Source organism: Lathamus discolor, chromosome 6, assembly GCF_037157495.1.
Source record: "Lathamus discolor isolate bLatDis1 chromosome 6, bLatDis1.hap1, whole genome shotgun sequence".
Classification (NCBI taxonomy): domain Eukaryota; kingdom Metazoa; phylum Chordata; class Aves; order Psittaciformes; family Psittacidae; genus Lathamus; species Lathamus discolor.
Window position 1 is genome coordinate 62,630,443 of NC_088889.1, and position 24,473 is coordinate 62,654,915.

Consider the following 24,473-nt stretch of genomic DNA (forward strand, 5'->3'; position numbering starts at 1 on the left):
GTTAGCACTGTTGATACTACATAGATAGTTCCTGAAATACTAAGTGTATGATGCCACAGAGATGGATTGTATTATCACACCATTCCCCTTTCTTCCTAAAACCAGAAGTAGCTCAGGAAGATGCGAGGTTGATGTAACCAGCAAATTAGACCATCTCAAGCTATGTGAGCTCACAAAGCAGCAGAAATGGACAAGTTAACTGTCTCATAAATCCAGTTATTTGACATTTACTGTTTTCTCTCAGCTTGCCTGCCTCTGCTGAAACAAAGATAATCCTGCTACCCTGAAACAACAAATACCAGCATGTTGTAATTCCAATTGAACCATCAGGAAGAATAACCTATGAAATTTTCAGTCTTAGAAACATGATTGAACCAAGAGCCTTCTTATTGTCACCAAACCTCAATTACATGTAGCTCTGAAGGTAAACCTGAAGCTTAAGGTCATCTTCCTTTTCTCCTGATAATCTTCTGCCCTGTGACTGCAGTGGTTGCTCACATGCTGCACTCTCCCTCCACAGTACTGCATCGTTCCATGCGTTGCAACTACAACAGGCTGCCCCTTTAATCATCTAGGAAAAGTTTAAGATGCATTTCACTTTAATTTTTACCATTCTTTTTGTTTTCCTCTAAGAGCAATACCTCATAACTAGGCCCAGAAAACCCTTTACCACAGGATATGTCTTTGAAAGTTGTCAGGGAAACTGGAATGAGAGGAATTTGAGACAAAGAGAATGCAGTTAAGGACTATAAGGTCACCTCACTCAAACCAAACACAAGTAAAAGCCGCAACCAAGCAGAAAATTCCACTTGCAATTGTGATAAAATTCTAAGGAAGAAGGGAGTTACAAGAAAGTGGTACAGAACTACAAAGTAATGCAAAAATGCTTGATTAAAAAATTCAAGGGACAAGCACAGACTCCAAGCCATAAGACCAGTAGAAAGAGTCAAAGAATCATCACTATTATTCCCTTGGGAGACTTCCATTATTGTTTCAAGACATCCTTATTCATAACAAAATATAAGAACAGTTCCAGCTGACAGGTACCCTCTTTAATAAAGAGCCTAGAATAAGGGAAAACAGAAATACATATCAACAGGCAACTGGTATCACCTAGGCATATCTTGCTCCATTTTTTGGCTACTGCAGATACTTGATAGTAAATGCATCTCAATCCCAACTATTCAGTTTGCTGTACAAAGTAAAATCTCCCAGATTAACTGGTTTAATTTACTTGTTTACCAAAATCTGCATCTGTTAAATGGGATATCTGGATGAAGTGTAATGGACTGTGATACGTAAAATGTCACACTGGATAAATCTAATGGTTCTATCTGCTTTTGGACTATAAAAAGAGGAATAGTCTAATCACCACTGTTTACAGGGCTTATTTAACAATCCTTTGACAGCACAGACATATTTCACACTACTAGCAAAGTGCATACTTTTATAACTACAGGTATAAGTTAAACATAGGCTAGCAATAAAAAAAATACAACTTTAGAACTACAAACAAAACCTACACTATTTGAAACAGGCAGCAAGGATGCTAGCAGAACTGACATTTATCTGAAAGTAGGAAAACTTGCGCTTTACTCGTCTCGTTGGCCATTGTTTTGTCTTTCCCCTTTCTCACAGTCTAACTAGCACTTACACAAAACTCCTCTTTGGCACCTTTTTTTTGTTTTAGTATTCTCATCAATTTTCTTTCAGATTCCCTTTGACTAACTGTCCATAGTGGCTAAAGGGTATTTATTGAACAGAATGTCAGTTTTACCTTTCTCCTCATATCACCTCACCTGAAGAGTTTCTCTCAGGCACAGAATTTCTGCACATCCATAAAACTGAGACAGACAAGGTAAGGATCTGCAATGGTGTAAATAACATATTCAGCCTATGCCTAAATAATTTATTTAAAACAGCAAAATGTATTTTATCTCAGTGACTTTAACATCAAGACTAAAGCATCTAACAGGATACATACATATTCTATGAACATATATGTTTGTTAAACATTGACTTTAATTTTCATGTATTTGATTATCATGTCTGAAAAAAAGTATGTAAATATGAAAAGTTAGCATCTGAATTTACAGTACAACCAGTAAGAAAAATTAAATGAAGAAAAAATATCAGGCACTAATTAAGAGCTACTTTTTTGAAGTAACTTGACAGTACAAATGCTTTTCCTGAATTTCTGTGAGACTGTTTAAAAATTCATCAAACACTTCCACATAAGGTTGGACTTGGAATATATAATCAAACTCAGTGTTAGCAGAGATCTCTCTGCCCATTTTCAGCCTGATTGCCTAAGTGACCACCCTCCATGCCAGCCTCTCTCTTCCAGGCCCTTTCAATAGGATCAGCCAATTTCCTTCAAAGACAGGAAAGTGTTAAAAGGCTCAAAAATAACAGTGTTTCCTCAAGTTGGAAAACTGTTTCCAGGTACAGAAAAGAGATAAATCAGTGGCTATTCTGAGAGAAACCTGCAGTTTATATGCTGTATTCAATCAGTAGCTGGGGAGGCAATCATCTTCTACAAAGCTGCAGCACACACTGCCATGTGTGTGGGTTTCTTAGTAGGATTAGAGGGACCCAGTGCGCTGATTTAGAAATACACACTTATTAGATCAGCATCACTTAGCTCAGCAGCTCAGGCAAAATCTTGTTTACCTGCAAACACTACAGAGATCACTTTCAGTAAAAAACCCAGGCCAAAACATCTTAGAGCTTCAGCAGTTGTTGAGTCAGGGTTTGAACTTTACAAAAGCCCCAGTTAATGTTATAGACTAAACTTCCTTGAGATGCAAGTATCTTTTATCTCTGGTTGTCTCTACCTGAAGTTTGTGCAGTGAGTCTTTGTCTCTGCTACCTTCACACTTGTTTTCTTAGATTTTTAAGTGAAACCATAAATATGTACAGAAAAAAAGAAGGAACTCACCTTATGCATGGTACTTTAGCAAAGGCAGCCAACAAAACAAATTTTAGAACTGTCTCCTCTCTAGAAATAACCCAACACAAAAAAAGTACTGGAAAAAATACTAGATTCTGCAAGACAATAAATTATCTGCATATCAATATAGTGTAAAAGCTCTTCATCTTGTAGATGAAACTCCTGCAAACCATGAAATTCAGCTATGACACTCTAGATCTTCAGTGAATGAATACCTTGAAGCACTTGCTTGAATCCAAGTGTAGCTGCCTTGGATGTTTGATAAAGGAGGGTTTTTTTTTTTAGCAGAACAGGGGGAAAGATATACTTTAAATTGTGACAGTTGCTTTACGTCAGAAGGGTTCTCAAAATTCAGGCATCATCTTTATAATTTTGCACAGAAGAAAGAGGAACAAATAATCTTTCAAAGCCCCTTATCAATTTCACTTTTCCCCCAAGCCCACTGAAAACTCAACAACAGGAATAACCTGTGGCTCAGACTGAAAACCACCACAAAGGGGACTCTCGATTGTAATGAAGTGGAAGAACTGAGGATAATCTTATAATTGCCCAACATTTAGCACAGCTGTAATACTTGATAAAACACTAAAGCTTGACGCAGTTACTCAAATCCACAGCATTACTTTTGACCAAGTTCAGAGGTACTTGGGTTCCACCTTAAATACTTGTTCATTGCTAATTTAGAAAACATTATCTAACCTGTAAAAACTTAGGAATTAGCTTTCGGTCGAAAATTGCAGTAGTTGGATTTTTATACAATTTGTATTCCACAGATGTTGGATTCCCACAGAAGCTGCCTGAAACAGCAAGGTGACTCATGTACCTTTTTTTCGTTCAAATTGGTAGATATCAGCTGGGAGACTGCTGAAGCGATGAAGAAAGGCAAATGAAAGACAAAAGAGGAACTCCTTTGGCTCTGACATTCTGCCTTGAATTCCATGCATTAAGGAAACCACTGAGTTCATAAAATCTGTCCACATTTAACTTATTACTTATTCAACTTATTACAGTGTGTCCATTACCATTGAATATACTGCACAGTCTGGGACTTAAGGTCAGAGTGATAGTGCTACATGACAAGCCTTATTTACTAAAGCAACATGTACTCTATGTGGCATTCTGCCCCCTTCATGTTGTATTGAAATAAAACAAGTATATTTTCACAGAACTTATTATACTTCATCATTTGATTTTTTGGTTTTGAGATTCTTTACCTACAGGTTTATGCAACTTCCATGTCAACAATTTTGCAAAGTTAAAGATCAATACACTTCCACATCCGAGGTCTTGAAGTGACCATCAAATGATATACTACTTTGTGTTCTTTCCTCCTGAAAAGTATATGCTTTGACTTGGCAGAACAGCAGTAGCAAACTATGAATGCTGATGTATGAAATGAGAGCATTTGTTCCACAAACAAAGGTAAACCAGAGACCCCTGCAAGTTCCCTGTTCTGCTGAGCTAGTCACTGAGTGCAACACAGAAAAAGTAACAGGAATTTTCTGCAGCATTTTAAATTAATAGTTTTCACTTTAAATGATGTAATTTATTTCTGTCAGAGTTAGTCATATAGGGTTTTCACAGATAGCCCCAGGGTAGCTCCAGTTCTGAAGACCCTACTCAGGCAAAGAAGGATTCTGTTTCAATAAGGACTTTATCTTCAACCCTGAAACACTGAGTCCACCACTACAGTGACCGTATATCATTATTACATGAAACGTCTATTCTACACTAATGGACTATCTTTACTGTCTGCTATAAGTAAAGCTGCAGGTTGAGGCCATTTGTATTTTGCCTTGCCTTACTTCAAAAGATTTCAATCACAACATGAATATTGCCTTCAGATACGAACATGGAAAAATGCCTTAAGCTATCTGAATTAAATTTGGCACAAAACATTGCTCTGAAAGTATTAAGTTGTTTTAGCCTACAGCAAAGTTTTACAACCAACCTATAAACTCCCTAATAATAAGATGCCTAATAAAAGTGCTGACAGACCATTCATAGATTCAGCAGTGCTCATTAAAATGCACTAGAATAGAACATTCTCAGGATGACAGATTCTCAGGGCCGAGGAACACCTGATAACTTGATAAACATGTGCATTTCTCAGCATGTGCACTACATACTCACTTTTCCTCTCTGGACAGCATGTAATTACATTACTGTCTGCAAAAATAATGACTTTGGCACTGAATATTAATGACCTGTTTAGTAACAAATATAAAATCATATCCTACCTCTATGGAAGAACATGCAACTTTAACCAATATTTCCATAAAAATTAACTTCAAAGGAATACTTTTACTGAACAGTTTCATAATGGATTGCTTTGCCTCAGGGCTTTATTTTTAATGGGTGTCCTAAGTTTTCTTCTTTTTCATAACTCTAGTTAATTTTGAAAATAGGCCCATTAGTTAGTGGATTTCTTTTTAATCATAAAAGCCATTCCCTTGAAGTAGCAGGAAAGGACATCAGTATTGGTTTCTTCTCTAAAACTCACGTTTAAGCATTTGGGATACACAAAAGAACTTTAATACCTGCTCCCAGGAGCAGCAGAATAGCATCCAGATTTGGATTAGTAGTCTGCAAACACAAAGGCTGGGAGAACTTTTTTTAGCGATAAGACAAAGGCTTTATACTGACAGAAGGGAGATTTAGATCATAGAATCATGGAATCATAGAATAGTTAGGGTTGGAAAGGACCTTAAGATCATCTAGTTCCAACCCCCCTGCAATGGGCAGGGACACCTTACACTAAACTATGTCACCCAAGGCTCTGTCCGACCTGGCCTTGAACACTGCCAGGGATGGACCACTCACAGCCTCCTTGGGCAACCCATTCTAGCGCCTCACAGCCCTCACAGTAAAGAACTTCTTGCTTATATCTAATCTAAACTTCCCCTGTTTAAGTTAGAATCCATCACCCCTTGTCTTATCACTACAGTCCCTAATGAAGAGTCCCTCTCCAGCATCCCTATAGCCCCCTTCAGATACTGGTAGGCTGCTATGAGATTTCCCTGCAGCCTTCTCTTCTCCAGGCTGAACAGCCCCAACCTTCTCAGCCTTCACATGTGAGGTGATCCAGTCCCCTGATCATCCTCGTGTCCGTCCTCTGGGCTTGTTCCAACTGCTCCATTTCCTTTTAACGTTGAGGACACCAGAACTGCACACAGTACTCCAAGCGGGGTCTCACAAGACGAGATATTAGGAAGAAATTCTTCCCTGTGTGTGGTGAGGCCCTGGCACAGGTTGCCCAGAGAAGCTATAGTTATTCCATTCCTGGAAGTGTTCAAGTCCAGGTTAGATGGGGCTTTCAGCAGCGTGATCTAGTGGAAGGTCTCCCTGCCCATGGCAGGGGGATGGAACTAGATGAGCTTTAAGGTCCCTTCCTATCCAAACCATTCTAAAATTCTATTATTTTAGTTCCTAAGGAGCAGATCCCAAAAAGCAGCAACCAGAAACTTCATTAATATATATGAAATTTATGTAATGATTATGAAATCATAATCATAATTTATGCTTTTGCTTAACCCAACCTCCTCCTCAGAGCCCGTGTAACTTCAAGGATAAGACAGCCTGCTTTGTGCCTTGTCTGATTAAATTCTGCCTGTCTTAAGGAACGAGGTGCTACATCCTCTTTTGTGCAGGTCTGGGGACATTGAGACCCACGTTTTTGCCCCTCAAGTACAGAGGTGTTCCTGGTCCTCTTGAAAATAGCTCTGACATCCATGTCAGAGCTAACACTTGATAATGGGCTAAGCAAACCACTCGCGTGAGAGCACACAGGCACAGCTATCCTCCTTGTTCCAGTGTCTGTGAGCATTTTGTATTACACCACTATTTAATAAAATGTAAAAGAGACACTGCAGCAAGAACTGGAATCCCAATCCAGCTCCTGGAATCGATGGCCAAAATACCACCCTGTGGAACCATACCTAATCCTTTCATATTGCTATTATTTCACTCAGAGCAGAACATAACACGAAGTCCATTGACAGCTGAAATTAATTTCCTTCAGTCACAAATCCCTCACATATAATGATTACCTTAAAACAGAAATGGAAGTTTGATACAGAGCCTTGCTGGCAGGACGCTTTTCAGAAAAGTGTTTCAACCTAATAACATGAAAGGTAGAAAGAACAAAACTAACACTAACTAAAGGGCACAGATGAGAGTTTACATCTCAGAACTTAACAGAGTAGAGTAATTTAATTAAGTTGTAAAAAATATATTTTTTGTTATAAATCTTTCCTGATCTCAAAAAAAGGGTTTATTTTTTAATTGCCTATGAAGCATCTGTTTTTCAGCATGAAAACATAGTTTGTCATAGCAATTACTGATCTCTGCAGAGTCTCTAATGGGACTGGCAGGCACAGAACCACACAATTTTCCACATCCATAATGCAGCTGCAGGAAATAATTCTGCTTTTACAAGGCACTCTATCCTGAAGTAGCAGGTTATTTGAAACATAATTTCTTAATGGGCAACAGTTGTAACATACAAGGACACACAAGGATCCAAGTTGTCAGCAGTCAACTATTTGCTTTTTCTTTTATTTATTTTTTGTTGTCCTTGAAGAACTGAGGGGCATGCGCAACAAGGAGTTTTTAACCAAACAAGTTGCCTTTGCTGCTCAGGGATGGCTTCTATACCCCTGGATTCACTACCGTCCAGTTCCAAGCTATCACATTTCTGCAGATGAGCAAGCTCTCCATACATCAACTACTTCTCCCTTATAGTGACCATCTATTCACAGATCTTTATTAAGTTAAAACATGCATCAGACAAGAAAAATTACAGAATCATTATAGCAAATTACAAAATGTTATAAACAGATATGTTAGAAGATAGTCAGAGAAACTATACTCCCATGCCACATAAGAGAGTCCAAGAATGACCATGGTCTCAGAATAGGTTAGCCACTATTTTGGCTTTGCTTGTCTTACATATTTCTTTTCACACTCTTAAACTCTTGGATATTTCAAATAGTGTCTATGGATGTGTTATGTAGCATTTGCCAGTGTCCAGGAAAGTATTCTATGCCCTTTCTCTGCTCTGTGGTACAGTTCATGAATTCTCCCATGTTTCTGATAATTTCTACAATTCCTATAAACCAGAACAATTTTTCCTGTAGAACACCAGGTACCCCAAAGATTTAGCCCCTTCTTGCTCTATTAATTACCCTATTACAGGATTTGGTTACTGTCAGCATATTTTATAAAAACCTTCGCATTATTGTTCCCACTATTTTCTCAGAGCACTTTTGCCAGAAAAAATGCACAAGACTTCTGCTTCACTGTCTGCTTTTTGTAGCCTGAGGTCTCAGCCACAAGGGATCCAACAGTCATTGAACTCAGCTATGTCAACTGTTCTCTGGTCCCAGCAGTTCTTTGAGGTTTTAGCAGGAACCAGAATCACTGATTCAAAATCGGAATTCTTTCTATCATAGCTTTGAAACACAGCACCTGAACACTGCTGTAAAAACAGGAGTCTTACACCCTTTACAAAAATGGTCAAGAAGGGAAATAAAACCTCAGGCTACTTATTTATTTCATAAACAAAATTCATTAAGTTTTAAACTCCCAGCACAGATGATCATCTCTGCTACTCACATTAAATCAAGTGTAACAATCTACTTAGTTAAATGTATTTGCAACTGCAGTTCAGTCAGCTTTTTCTTTCATTATGAATTTTTGATCTTGGCACACTTTTTAATGACAGAGGCCCACCTCTTTTGTTAAGAAATGAAAATAAGAAAACTGAAATCTGTGGCATACAGTGAATCACAGGAAGCTGAAATTTACCCCGTCTGCAACAGACACACTTCAATGTGTGGCAAGTTTACAAAGAGCAAGTGCTCAATTTTTCTCAAAATAAATCAGACAAATCTCAAATCAGAAAAAAAACAACCCCCACACCAAAAAATCCCCAACTAAACCTACCAACCAACCCCCCCCCCCAAAAAAAAGCTGCCTCAATTCAATTTCCAGTTGATGCAGTGCTGTTCTGTCTGACCCCGTGTTTCAGAGCAGCAGATAATAAACCAAAGCCATAGCACAAAATATATTGGTCTAGTAAAAGGGAGCTGTAAATTAGTATGCCTTAGGGATAGATAAAACTATAGCACAACAAATAAAAGCAGCAATTAAAGACAGACAAGTATGATCAGCTTGTATGTAAGCAGGTTGCTTACAGTTTTCCTAGAGTGGACCCACTATTACAGAACTTAGGTTAAGGTTAGAGAAGAAAAGACCATAGAAATTTGGAGACAACCTATCAAACTATAAGAATACACTGTATAGAAAATAAACAAAATCAGAAATTCTCTGTTAGTATTGAAACATATGTGTCACCTGAAAAATCTAATTTTAATAGCTTGAGAATGCCCTCCAGAACACGTTTCAGAGGAGTCACCATTTGAGTGGAACCAGAGAAGATGTCTATTATAAGACATCAGGCAGATTCTAATTCTTTATATTGTGTGGTGCTTGTCTTGTGAGTACACCAAAATTCTCCAGTTACCAATGATAAAACAGCGCGTAGTCCTACAGACCTATATTTGTTATAAACTCATTTTGAGACTGCGATGCCTCCTTCACTGTTGTTCTGCTGCATGCCAAATACACTCTGGCTATTGTCTGATTACTAGAAAAGGTCTATTCTACAAGAATATTTCATATTGCTGGCTACCAAGATATCCCATCAAGCTTAACTGTAATGTACCTTGTATCTCAAGTTCCCTGTTTCTGAGTACTGTGGACAGGAATAGTATAGCAGCAAGCCTGTATGAAGGATTACTGTGCCTGTGGGAAGGCAGTATCTGTTGATTTACCAACATGCTCTCATATGTGAATTCACAAAATTTACCCAAGAATTTCTTATCTTCACTTATCTTCACTGATCCACATATAATCTCCTGAAGAATTGGTGGGTTTCTGCTGCACATGCCAAGTTGAAACAATACCTCTTGAAAGACTATCATTTTACTTATCAAAAGACAAAACATTAATGCAGTTCAAATTAAAATCTCATTTTCATTTTTGAAAATTCCACTAAACCTAGCCTCAATCATGGGGCAGGATTTGAGCATCAAATTATCACATCAGGCATAACAAGAAGTACAAGAGGATCATGCCACAGGTCAGGATAAGCCTAGAAATTTTAAGTCTGTGTCGTGGTTTAAACCAATCCAAATCAGCTCTACACAGTTTTCAGCAGGAAAAATTTAAAACCACCTTATGACAAATTCCGTCTGATTGTTTCCTTACTCACCATACAATTATTTGTCTAGTTTCCCAGATCACCACCATTTTGATGAATAATTTTTAATTTAACAATAAATATTTTGCAAACACCTGATTGTATTCACCACATTTCCCTTGTTCAGAATGTTTTTTAGGAAAGGAAGACAACAACCAGGCCAGCCTTATAGAAACTACATTGTAATAAGTGCATGTTGGTTTTGAATACCTTTTCCTTTATGAAGGTCTTCAATTATTTTTTCTTTCAAATTTTCTCTGAAAATACTACGTTTTCTTCCATGTGATTTTTCTCATTCCATGTTCTAAAGGAATCCAAAGGGCAGTGGATTTGTCTCAGAACTACCTTTAGCTGAAAATACTTTCTAAAGAAAAGTGAGGTTAACAGTAACTCAAAGCATTTACAAGAATAGAGCCCAATCCCAGAAGTGTCAATGCATAAAAAATTGGTGCAGAGGAGCTGTCAGGAAATCAGGGCATCTCTGGAATTTGCAGTGTTGGAATTGACAGGACTGCAATTTCCCTGAGCTTTGAATGACAAAACCTAGAGACCTGTTTTGGGTACAGCACTGTACCATGTAAGACATTGTCCTTACACACTTTCTTCCTATTTCAAAACAGTGGCTTTGCCACTACTCCTCTGGAAAAAAGAATAAACTTGGAAATTATTGTCTTGCAGAATTTGAATCTCAGCAGACCATCTTGGGTTTTTTAAAATCTAATTTGTTCATTGCTTTAAAGAACAGAAGTCTGGACAGTATCTATGCCTCACTCCAAAATAAATCAGTGATCATTTGAACTGCTAAAACCAAAATGCTAAAACATTGCTTGCGTTCAAGCCTGTAAACTGGACTTTTTTTACAGTACAGTTGTATTTTAGTTTAAGTCACAATTTTCTTTGCAGAATCAGAAATAACTAAATAATGATATATACATAAAAAGACAAGTAACCACAATAACCCCCATTTTCAAGAAGGGGAAAATGGAAGACCTGGGGAATTACAGACCAGTCAGTCTCACCTCTGTGCCTGGTAAAATCTTGGAGCACATTCTCCTGGACAACATGCTAAGGCACATGAAAAACAACAAGGTGCTTGGTGACAGCCAGCATGGCTTCACTAAGGGGAAATCCTGCCTGACCAATTTGGTGGCCTTCTATGATGGGGCTACAGAATTGATGGGTAAGGGTAAAGCAGTTGATGTCATCTACCTGGACTTGTGCAAAGCGTTTGACACTGTCCCACACAACATCCTTCTCTCTAAATTGGAGAGATATCAATTTGATGGATGGACCACTCGGTGGATAAAGAACTGGCTGGACGGCCGCACACAAAGAGTTGTGGTCAATGGCTCGATGTCCGGCTGGAGACCGGTAATGAGTGGTGTCCCTCAGGGATCGGTGTTGGGACCGGTCTTGTTCAACATCTTCGTCGCTGACATGGACAGTGGGATTGAGTGCGCCCTCAGCAAGTTTGCCGATGACACCAAGCTGTGTGGTCTGGTTGATATGCTGGAGGGAAGGGATGCCATCCAGAGGGACCTTGACACACTTGTGAGGTGGGCTGATGCCAACCTTATGAAGTTCAACCACGACAAGTGCAAGGTCCTACACCTGGGTCGGAGCAATCCCAGGCACAGCTACAGACTGGGCAAAGAAGAGATTCAGAGCGGCCCGGCGGAGAAGGACTTGGTGGTGTTCAAGGCCAGGTTGGATGAAGCCTTGTGTGGGATGGTTTAGTGTGAGGTGTCCCTGCCCATGGCAGGGGGGTTGGAACTAGATGATCTTGAGGTCCTTTCCAACCCTAACTATTCTATGATTCTATGATTCTAATTCTGGAGTTTAGATTTTGATGAATGCACCCTAAGTGATAGTGCTTAGACAGCATGGAATCCATCTTTCTGAGAATGCCTCTGCACACTTGAGAAACAGTAACAGTTCTTCACCCTTTAAGCAATGTTTCTATTCTGTAAGAAACAGACACCAAAAATTAAAGTAAAATTCTAATGACATATGAAAGAAAAATTCTTTTGTGATACTAGAAAGTCAACTAGAAATAAGTGGAAGCATAATATCAACTGAAGCAACTATTTCAATTTTATTTGCATTTCAGATTATCTGTTAGTGTATTGTTGCTCACCCAAAACCCATCACAACCAATAAAAAGCACTTAGCTGTTTATAATTGGGAAGAGATGCTTGCTCTTTTGTACTCTGGATGGGTCATATGAATTCACATGCAAACATTAATTCACGATAAACAGCAGCAGCAGCAGTAGCAAAGCATATAATCCTACTTAGCTGTAGGACAAAGTACACGTCTCTAATCATCCAAATACGGAGAACTGCAACTGGCATTACCACCATCCCAAATGTATGTCTATTACTCCTCTGGGTACTTGGGCCTCACGTGTTGTACTTCATTTGCAGTACACATCTGGGTCCTAGAGCAAAAAGTGTTGCAGTGTTACTGACAGGCATACATATGTAAAGCTGTGGGAGGAACACACATAGAATCATAGAACCATAGAATAGTTGGTACCTTCTGCCATGGGCAAGGACACCTTACACTAAACTATGTCACCCAAGGCTCTGTCCGACCTGGCCTTGAACACCAACAGGAATGGAGAATTCACAACTTCTTTCAAGTGACCCACCACCCTCACAGTAAAGAACTTCCTCATATCTAATCAAAACTGCCCCTGTTTAAGTTAGAATCTATTACCCCTTGTCCTATCACTACAGTCCCTAATGAAGAGTCCCTTTCCAGCACCCTTGTTAGGCCCCCTTCAGATACTGGAAGGCTGCTGTGAGGTCCCCACGCAGCCTTCTCTTCTCCAGGCTGAGCAGCCCCAACTTTCTCATACGGGAGGTGCTCCAGTCCCCTGATCATCCTTGTGGCCCTCCTCTGGACTTGTTCCAACAGTTCCATCTCCTTTGTATTCTGAAGACACTAGAATTGTACAAAATACTCCAAGTGAGGTCTCACAAGAGCAGAGTAGAGGGGCAGGATCACCTCCTTTTGACCTGCTGGTCACACTCCTCTTGATGCAGCCCAGGATACGGTTGGCTTTCTGGGCTGTGAGAGCACACTGAAGCCAGCTCATGTTTACTTTCTCATCAACCAAAAACCCCCAGGTCCTTCTCTGCAGGGCCGCTCTGAATCTCTTCTTTGCCCAGTCTGTAGCTGTGCCTGGGATTGCTCTGACCCAGGTGTAGGACCTTGCACTTGGCATGGTTAAACTTCATAAGGCTGGCATCAGCCCACCTCACAAGTGTGTCAAGGTCCCTCTGGATGGCACCCCTTCCCTCCAGCATATCAACCGGACCACACAGCTTGGTGTCATCGGCAAACTTGCTGAGGGTGCATTCAATCCCACTGTCCATGTCACCGACAAAGATGTTGAACAAGACTGGTCCCAACACCGATCCCTGAGGGACACCACTTGTTACTGGTCTCCAGCTGGACACTGAGCCATTTACCACATTTACTTGCGTGCAGTCATCCAGCCAGTTCTTTATCCACCGAGTGGTCCACCTATCAAATTGATGTCTCTCCAATTTAGAGACAAGGATGTCGTGTGGGACAGTGTTGAACGCTTTGCACAAGTCCAGGTAGATGACATCACCTGCTCTGCCCCTGTCCATCAGTTCTGTAGCCCCATCATAGAAGACCACCAAATTGGTCAGGCAGGATTTCCCCTTAGTGAAGCCATGCAGGCTGTCACCAAGCACCTTGTTGTTTTTCATGTGCCCTAGATGTTACTTCTTTCCTTAGCTGCTCCCGGAATAATGCGGCCTGAGTTATAAAAAGCTGATAGGTTGTACTCAATGCCTTATTAAAAATAACACACAGGCAAACCAAAAGACTAGATGACTATTTCATCATTTTCTACTAAGCATAAGCAGCTCTTGAGACAATCCTGTTTCCCTGTGCCCAGTAATAACCACCTTGCAGAGAGACAAGGCATTGGATCTCTCATCTGAACATATTAAAATCAGTCTTTGGAACACATTTTTGAATTAAAAGCCCCGAAGGGGAAAAAAAAAAAAACAAAAAAAAAAAAAAACAAAAAAAAAAAAAAAGAGAAGGAGAAGAAGAAAAAAAAAAACTTAGTAGATTTTTCTTAGAAGAAAAAAAAATCTTAGATTACAATTCTAAAAACCAAGCAAGTCTGACAAGCTTTATGTAAACTTCAGCTCTGAGACATCAGTTTCAACTCAAAATTACCAGTTCTGCATTGAATTAAAAAAGTTAAGAGTAGGTAGTTTTTAAACACAAGGAAAGCACATTCAAGTTAAGTTATGAACACATCAGTTCAAGCACACCAAGAAAGCACTCAGAGAGACATGAATCCAACACACAGATTTTCTTTCACATTTGAAGCTGATGAAAGTTAACTCTACAAAGCTACATCTAAGTGGCAGGAGATTAAACAACATCCAGAACAAAAGGAAACACCTCTTTACTGAACCACTTTGTCTGACCAGAACATTTTTTCATTAAGCCTTTTTCCATTCTCTAGTTCAATCAGATCGTTGATAGAGTAACTAACTGAAGCTGTGCCTTCAGAGCACTCTAAAGAGACTGATGCTGTGGCTACAGCTCAGCTGCAAATCATGCATTGAAGACAGCCTTATGATTAGGTATAAGGGAACGATGAGGAAAGACAGCTAATACATCCATATTTTAATATGTATCTGTGATACCTAATGATAACAACATGTTGATTTGAACAGCTACTCACTTCAATCTTCTAATTTACTGGCTGATGGAAGAACTAATTTATTTTATGTAAAATTCAAATGAAAGTTCAAGAAGACATCCTGAGAAGTGTTCTAGAAAAAGATACCTACTTCCAAATGATTGACACTGCTGCAGCTATCTGCAAGACATTTTGAACAACTATCAGTTTTGTGGATGTAAGTGCAATTAATGGATAAATGCTGCTCCACGAAACACCTCTTGCAGAATTTTCTATAAGACTAAGAATAAAAACCTTTTAGATAAAGTAAATTGCTTACTTAGTGATAACCATTGCTTTGAGAAAACAGACATCGGTTTTCCTATGATTGCCCAAACTGAGTAAAGTAAATGCATTTCCATGGAAAGTGAAGATTAGACAGTGGATTTTTTCCTGTAGAATATGAAAGCTAAGACCCCCCAAAATTTGCATTGGAAAAAAATTATACAAATTTAAATGGGGGTTTTGTTTGTGGGTTTCATTTGTTTGTTTTAAGATGAAAGATGAGACACTCCTTCCCCCAAACACTGGTATAGGCCCTCATGGCTCAGGGCTTCTGCAGACCTCCCTGTATAGTTTCTGTCACAGAGAGAGAGAGGAAAGCACACTGTGGCATCGTGCAATCAATCCAAACTACAGCAATTCCAAAGTTCTTAAGATCACAATGCCACAACTGCTTGTTTCAAGAAGTACCTCTGAAGACAGAAAAGTGAGTAGGAGCGAGTGATGGGATAAAGGTTTTTCTTAGCACATACCAGTAAATGTGAGCAAGCAGCAGGGATGGCAGGGGAACCCTTTTGCGAGATACCTCACATTTCTGTGAAGACTTACTATTAGGTGGACACTATTTCAACCGTGATGTTCTAGCAGAGCACACAACACGGCAGCGTACCTGGCACAAGAGCCCCGACTCCCGCAGCGAGGCTCCAGAGGCCGCTCTGCGGGGAGCTCGCGGCTGCCCCGAGCCCATTCCGACCGGCTCCAGCCACACCTCAGGACGCAGCCCGCGCCCTCCACCAGGGGAAGGGAAAGGGCAGAAACCGCTCATGGCACTGAGGGGTGAGGGGAGAGTGAGAGGAACAGCACCAGTGTCAGAGGAAATGCAGGGCAGCGGGGGCTCCAGGGGGTCCCGGGAGGAGCAGAGATGAAGGGTCACGGACTGACCCCATTCCCCGTCTGCCTGCACTGCTCGGGGGGAATCACAGTTTGGGTTGGAAGGGGCCTTAAAGCTCATCCAGTTCCAACCGTTTGTCATGGGCAGTGCCACCTTCCACTAGACCAGGTTGCTCCAAGCCCCATCCAACCTGGCCTTGAACACTGCCAGGGATGGGGCAGCCACAGCTTCTCTGGGCAACCTGTGCCAGGGTCTCACCACCCTCACAGGGAAGAATTCCTTCCTAGTATCTAACGTAAGTCTCCCCTCTGTCAGTTTAAAGCCATTCTCTTTTGTCCTGTCACTACATGCCTTCATGAAAAGCTCCTCTCCAGGTTTCTTATTGTTTTTATTCTGTCTTTGTTTCTCACCATACAAATCTATTTTAATTGGAAATAATTTCCTTAATTCGAGTCTATTTTGCCCATGACAGTATTGGTAAATTATCTCCCTGTCCTAATTTGACCTACAGACTTTTTCATCTTATTTTCTTCCCCCATTCTGTTGAGAAAGAGGATGAGGGAACAGCTGGGTGGGCACCTGGCAGCTAGACAAGACCTAGGACAGCCCACCACAGACAGATTGCTCCTGTTGATTCAGATTAAAAAGGACCTTAGATCCACAGAAAGCAAAAGGTTAGCAGAAGAAAGCTTAAACGCTAACAACAGTGTGAAAGCTTTCTACCTACAGAGATATGTGACCCCAAATATCCTTATCTCCCCACTACCCTGAGGCAAGCGACACATGAGACGTTGATATCTGCGGCTGATGTTCCAGCAGCAGTACTTCAAAAAAGCCTTGGTTTTTTGCAGAAGAGTATGTTCAGATTTGACATATAGGAAGGCTATAAAGTCACACAACCTAGGAATAAAGAAAAGTATGGAATCTTCCTCATGAACAACTTCATTTTAACATGTGTACTATGTCTTTCAAAAATGGAAATTTAATCAACACTCCGTAATGTGCCGTGAATTTTCAGGAGCTCTAGTTAAAAGCTGTGGCTTACATTTCATTTATTCTGGTTTGGTTTTTTAGCTTGGTAACATCTTTATGCAAGAACTAAATGGAGCCATGTTAAGGGTACAGTGCCAGTATTTCTTTTTGGTCAGTTTGCTTCTGTAAGGCTGTTTAAACAATATTTTATATAAAATTATAGTTGTCATATACAAAACTACTCTTGAATGTGAATTTCAAAGCACTTAACACTTGTCTTGTTTTAGAATTCAGTAATAAAGCTCCCACTGATATCAGTATCAGCAGAGCTAGGACAGGGCTAGCTGAGGTACAAAATGCCTATTCTTCCTTATTCAGAAGTTAATCTTCTATCACAGTGTACAGCAATTAAAATTGACAGAAGAAATACCTGTTCTAAAGGATAAATGGATAATTCTGTTAGCCCTGATTCACTTCCAGAGACCACTCTTTCTCACCTTTGAAATGCAGCACCAGGGTGGTGGAGGAGGTAGGAATGCCTCACCCAGCTGAAAGAACTCCAAATACAGAGGCAGGGCGTGTGGCGAAGGAGGGGGCAAGCTCCAGAACTGCCACTCTGCGGGCAATTTTAACATGCATCAAAAAACATTAAGAACAGTTTGAAACGCAAGTCACTGATTCTGAAAGTTAGGCCCATAATTAACTTTATTGCCAGTAACTGCATTCTAATATGGTTAACATGAAATTGTACCTAAAGTAGGAGCATGTACAAATCCTTGAGGACCTCGATACTCCCCAGAAGAAACAAGTATTTTTCCTTTGTTCCTCACTATACATAATTCAGACAAAAATCTAATTGCTGTAGGAAAAAACAGCCAACAAAAAAATCCAGCAGCCTTTATAAGCACAGCCCTTTATAAAAATGTAAACTGTAATTCCACTGCTTATGTAACCTTTACCTCCCACTACTAGAATATCTGTTAAGCTTCTGTCTGATGGAATAACTGAAAGGCTTGCTTCAACTGAAAGGCTTGCTTCTCATTTACTTGGTGTCTGACTAGCAGTACATACACTTTCATTCATTATAATTGCAGTGTTAGCTTGCTTTCTGTTTGTTTGTTTGTTTTTTGGTTGTGGTTTTTTTTTTTAATCAGGAAAGCATCACATAGCAATGGAAATTTCAAGCTTCAGAGTCATGCTCAAAGCTTGGAATATTTCTCTTTGAGGTGACGTAGTCCTCGGGAGTTTGTTCCCTAGCTATGACATGCAAACTCAAGAACTAAAGCACATCATCAGTTGTTTGGCTCACATATTTCAGCTTGAGTTTATGCTTGGGCAAAAATCATGCTATATTCTTCACAGACACTGGCAAAATAACAGAAGGTTTTGTATTTATTTAGTGTTTTAATGGATAATTAATCCAGATCAAATGTTTTAAAGCAAGGAACACTTATTTCAGCTATGTACTGGATCTGTTGATAAGTCACTATTCTAACTGGAAAAAAATCAGCCTGCTGTGCTGACCCATACAAACCCCCAATTTTTCTGCATACCAAGCTGCGTTTTATCCTTCATTTTTTAAATGTTAGCTATTATATTCATCTGTGTAACACACAGCTAAGTTTGTCACAAAGCAAACTTCACGAACACTAAAAAACCTGAAACATGCCAGGAAAACTACAATGATATTTTTGAAGGAAAACAGTTTCTCTTTGTATATTTTTCTGATTTGCAAAAGGATACAGATGTGTAGAGTAGGCTGGGGCTGAAAACATACACTGGATTCTTTTGTTTCTTTCATTTCATTAATCAATAACCCATATAAATTGATGCTAGAAACATAATTTTGAAAGGGTGATCATAGTGGCAGTGAAGATATTTTGATTAAAGAGCTTGGTATCTATTCCACTGGAGAGATGCAAAACTATCACTAGCTGTATAGGCTACTTTCACATGACAAGTTATTAGAAGGGGGTTAAACAGTGAGAAAAGGCAAAGCAATTAATTTGCAGTCAACTTCCTCACTTTGCCAATATGCATCTGTAAAAGGAAAGAATACAAAGGAGGACAGTGAGATAAGGAGGAGGCAGACGAGGAGGGAGAAAGATAACTGCCTGTGAAAGTGCCCTGGGAAACACACTCCCCACTGTAGTTCCTACTACAAGAGAACTTTGGCTGGGATTTTCTAGATGAAAACATGACAAGTAGATAAATATATGCAAACACTGTCTGACAACTCTGAATTGCAGGTCATGATCTGTAAGATATCAAGGAGGAAAACCAAAAAAAACTAACCACCACAGTTGTTTATCCATTTTAAAATTAGGACACTGTGACCTATTCAAACAATAAAACCAAGAGCACAGAGAGTAAGTTGCCTGGTTTGTCTATATGAAATAAATGTCAGCTTAGATCCAGAATTAGTAATAGCCAATGGTGTAAGGGTGTTTCTTAAATAAGTAAAAGTTGCAAAATCATATAATAGCACTTTTGAACTAAAAACTTAAAATTCTAATGTCACTCGTTCTCTTATGCATCTAGTAGTTTTCAATTTAGCTATCAATATATCTTTCTTAGCATTGTCAAAGTGAATAGAGCATAAGCACTACTTAAAGTTCAAAAGCAGCAGGACGCTTTCTGAGAAGATTTGTTTCTTTTGTTCCACATTTGGAGCTTTCTATCATAAAACAGTTCAATTGCCTCTAATATAATCTAGAACCACGAAGTTTTTCACAGCCTAGGACTTCTGAACATAAACTTCAATTCAGAAAACAGGCCAATAGAAACAAATTTCTTGAAAATACAAAACAAAAACAACCCCTCTGAGAAGTCATGAAAGCACGTTTGTTTGTTAACCACCTGCAAGAGCTGAGGAATTCAGTATTTAGAACTACAGATGCATATCTAAAAAAAAAAAAAAAAAAAAAACAGTCCCCAAAACCCCAAGGACTTGGTAAATACTGATTTTAGCTCCTCAAACATTCTTGTAAATCACATTTCAGACATTTCCCCCCCACACCCTGATTTTCTCAGAGATGGAAAGTATCATGGTCGCAGAGTTTCAGTTATTCGGATATATTCATCCTACATTTAACAATTAAAGTCAAAATTACTCTAGAAGACAGATCCTTCTGGTTTCTCCTCCTTGCAGTCAGTTATACTTTGTTGAAATAGTCCTCTGCAAAGAACAGTGCAAGAATGATGAGGTTTTTGGCTTAGCTAGTTCTGCCTCCAGGAAAACACATTGTATTAGAAAACATATTAACCATCAGTTAATGTTCGTGTGTTGGGGAAAGTCAATTATGATTCTGAAATAGCATTTGCAGTGTGTTACACTGAAATATACAAAACCAACTCCAAAGCTTTTAAACCTGACTTGTTTCCCTGTTACAACAGATTCTAACTCATATTTAGCAACTTGTTCATTAGCACACTGTCTCATGGGATACATTTTCCATACAGAAATGTGCTAGTGGATCTTCCTTAAATATATGCCCTACACAAAGAACAACCTGGTGGAGAAAGGTGTGATCTGAAAGTTACCCCTCACTGGCTCTTAGGAAAGCTTTGTAGAGCATCCTGTCTTTTATATTTATATGCCATATATACTAATTTTTACTCCTTCTTGTACTATGTTTAAGAATAAATACATGGGAAATAATGTCATGGGGTTTTCAGTGCTTATTAGGAAGAAGAAGGCTGAGCCTTTCCACATAGTACAGCAACTAGCTGCAGGCATGGAAACTAGCTTGTTTTCATCTGTGCAAATATAATCAGCTATTGTTTCCAAACTGTAATAAGAGTTTCTACAAATATATTGAACTGCAAGTCTGAATCTCAGTTCACTGTCAATACTTCTCACAATTTCAGTGCCAAGGTTGTCTTAATGCCAGTACAGAAATGAAGAGAGAAAGCTACAATGGTGGCTGAGGTAGTCCTGGTTATGAGCTTCTCCACAAAGGCCTGCTAATGAACAAAGACAGAAGCACTCACGTTTTTGCAGAGGAACAGAAAGAAGAACTTAGCCGTGAACTGTGAAAAAGAAAGGAGAAGGAACTCAGCCATGGCAGCTGTAAGGACTGCAATAATGTCAATACTTAGCCTCTCAGGTGGAAGTGTGAATCCTAGCCCTCCCATCACAGGACAGCTGAAAAGTTATTTTGGAGACAGCTCTAGCAAATTAAAATGTTAGTCCTCACCAGCCCCCCATCAATTAAATTACCACTAGAGATTACACTGAAGACAGCCAGGTCATTATAAGTTTCTACTTAAGCTGCTACTTAAGGATGCTGTGCTCCTTGGTTTCAAATCAAAACACACTAGAAACATTCAAACAATCTGTTAACAGTAATTTGAGCAGCATCCAGCTCTGCAGCAGAAATGAAAAATTGTTCCTACTACATTCCAAAGATTTTCTGTAGGCCTTCAGGAATGGATCCACAAAAACCTAACATGCTGAGTGGGAATTATCCCAACATCAGTACACAGAGCAAGGAGGTGTGTAATCTTACTAAGGAAGAAAATACACAGAAAAGAGTATCTCTGAAATCCTGACTCTCTTCAGACACTTCACATGGTGATGGCAGAAGTGCCTCTGTCACTCTGGGATTCCACACTGGAAATCCCTCCTAAGTCTGGTCACCTTAGACATTCTTTTCATCGAGTGAGAGCAGGGTTACACTTTTACTAAAAACATCGCCAGAGAAAAATCTCAAAGAGTAGAGAGCTATTCAAGATGTGAAGATAGGCATCCAGTTGTCTCTATTGTCTAAGTGAGATAGGATCACAGGATAATGCACGTCAGAAAAGACCTCACAAGATCAGGTCAGCTCTGAGATCAGATCAGGCTGCTCAGGTCTTCATCCAGCTGGAACTTCAAAAGCTCCAGGGATGGACAGCAAACAATCTCCCTGCACAGCCCATTTCACCACTTTACTATATTCATTGTGAAAAAATGGTATCCTTATGTCCTTATATCCTTAAGTACTTCAAAATGGAAGTGATAACTGCCACTGTATGCTATATAAACACCAGTTTAAAAGGTCATGACAGGACTAATAAAGTTATTCAGGATATATAAACAAAAGATACTGGGTTTTCAGAGACTGAACAAGGCAGAAACATGAATCAAGAACCACGCTGTTCAGCCCCATCAGTCTAAGAGGCTACTTACAGAAACAGCTCTTCACACGCCTAAGAAGGCATATGCGAAAAATTCTGCTGCCTTTAGATAGTTGCCTTTGGATAATGCTGAGCAGTATTTTCAATATCTAGCTCTTGTGTCTGCCTTCTGGGTCAGTCGCTGTGGGATGTACTCAGACTACTTCCTATAGGTGCCTTACTTAATAATTGTGATTGCTGTAGAGTTTCTGCAGAGTAGAGACTAGGTAGTGTAAGTCTAAGTTCAGCCCTCTCAAAAGGCTTCTAGGTTTTTTGCATTATTCTATGAAATATTTAATGGCTGTTTTATGTTAATGTCAGTATCTTTTGTCCATGGTTCAAAATCTCTGTTCTAAGATGAGGTAAATTTTGCAGACATAGTGAGAAGAGCCAGGTTCACATATCTATAGATTCTTTATGACAAGGGTACAAAACCGATAACTTTGCCTTTGCTACACCTGATGTAAATGTGCGGGTAGAAATGTTATTTAGGTACTTAAAATATGAAGTTCAAGAGGAAGTATACCATAGCACGAAAGTCTTTCTGCCATCAAATTTCTCAGCAATTCCTCAATATGTAATAAATTTTCTTCTTCTATGTTTATGCTTCTCTTACAGTGCTTCTTTGATATAGAGGACACTGATGAGGACAGTAAATAATAATTTTTTATTTGCTCACGGTAAAGAATAAGAAAAAGCTTTCAAAATTTGTAAGTACTATTCACATTTTGCAAGTAAGGATTTTAATTCTTTAGAGACATTACATGATTTCCCAAAGTCTCATAATGAGATAATGGTTAAAGCAAGAGCAGAACTACATTACTTCATCCAGTATCCCCACTTTTAACCTCTACTCAGGTTTAACTAATATTAGATATGAAAAGTTAACAGGCTCAGAGAGCAATGACCAAGTTCTGGGGCAGAATCCAATGAAGATGACTTCATACCCAGTAACCATTTCTGAATGAGGAAGGCTCCAGGACAAAGGTGTTTGGGAGACAAGGAAAGGACACAGGTGAAGAAGTGTCATCAGTATTTATATTCTTCACCAGACTCCCCCTTTAGGATGTTGCTAGATAAAAGACACTGGGCAAGATGGATCTTTGGCCTGACCAGTACAGCCATTCATAATTTATCTTCAGTATGTATGCATAAGAAGTACAGAGAATTTGCTAACAGAGCCCACTAAATCACTAACAAAAGAGATAGTGGTGTAGAAATAACACAATAGGAACATTTAGCAGCTGGGAAATTGCAAGAGGCCAACTGTTTAAAGTATTTTGCCTCAGATTCCTCAACTTTTGAAGTTACTATAACAACACACTAACACCACCAAAAAATGTTTTCTCTCCTTTCATTCTCATATATGCACAGGACTAAAGTGTTTTAGAAAATCTGATCTAATTGCAGAACCTCTGAGCAAAGAATAATGTTGACCAAAGCTGGCACAAGTTGGCAGTCTCACAGAGACAAGGCTGTATTACACTGCTCGGCCACTTAATTTTCATTTAAGGGGTTTTAGCCTTGCCTTCTAATTCCCAGGATTCTCAACAACACTGGAGATTTCTACCTAGACACAGAGGAATTCACCAACAGACAAGCTTTGGACAATATAGAAATAGTACCTTCACCCAATAGCACAGGGAGAGCTTGGAGCTAAGAATGGACCAGAATAACAATTCCATATAGACAGGATTTGCATATTAACAAAAGTGTAAGTGGTTGCAGCCATCTTGCCTTCAGAGCAGCCAGTATCAGCCTCTGAGGAATAGGATGTTACTCTACAAATCTGATTACATGTGGGTTTTATCAATATGCCATAGATGGCAATGCTTTGCTCCCTAGAGAAATCAAGAAGCTATTGAATGTTTAATCTGATTATTTTATGGTGTTTTAAATAGAGCTCCACTCTTCCAATATTCCAATAAATAGCCTGGTTGATCTACTGGAAATGGGAAAGACATGACATGCTACCTATGTCAATAAACTGTCTATGGGAGCTACAATGAATTGCCAGAACACAAATAGTGTTTTCACTCTTCCTAGCCCTTTCCTTATGTTCAGTCTCAGCTATATATTTGTTTAAGCTATGTAGCATGACTAAAATGACAAGCATATAACTCAAAGATGGAAGAGTCACAAAAATACTAGACACAATTCTGACCTTTTCATGTGACAGTTAATTCTTGTACCTGTGGCAGTCTTACTTTTTATCCCGTAATATCTTAATCTATTGAACACAAAGAACTTCCACATAGCGCATACAGAC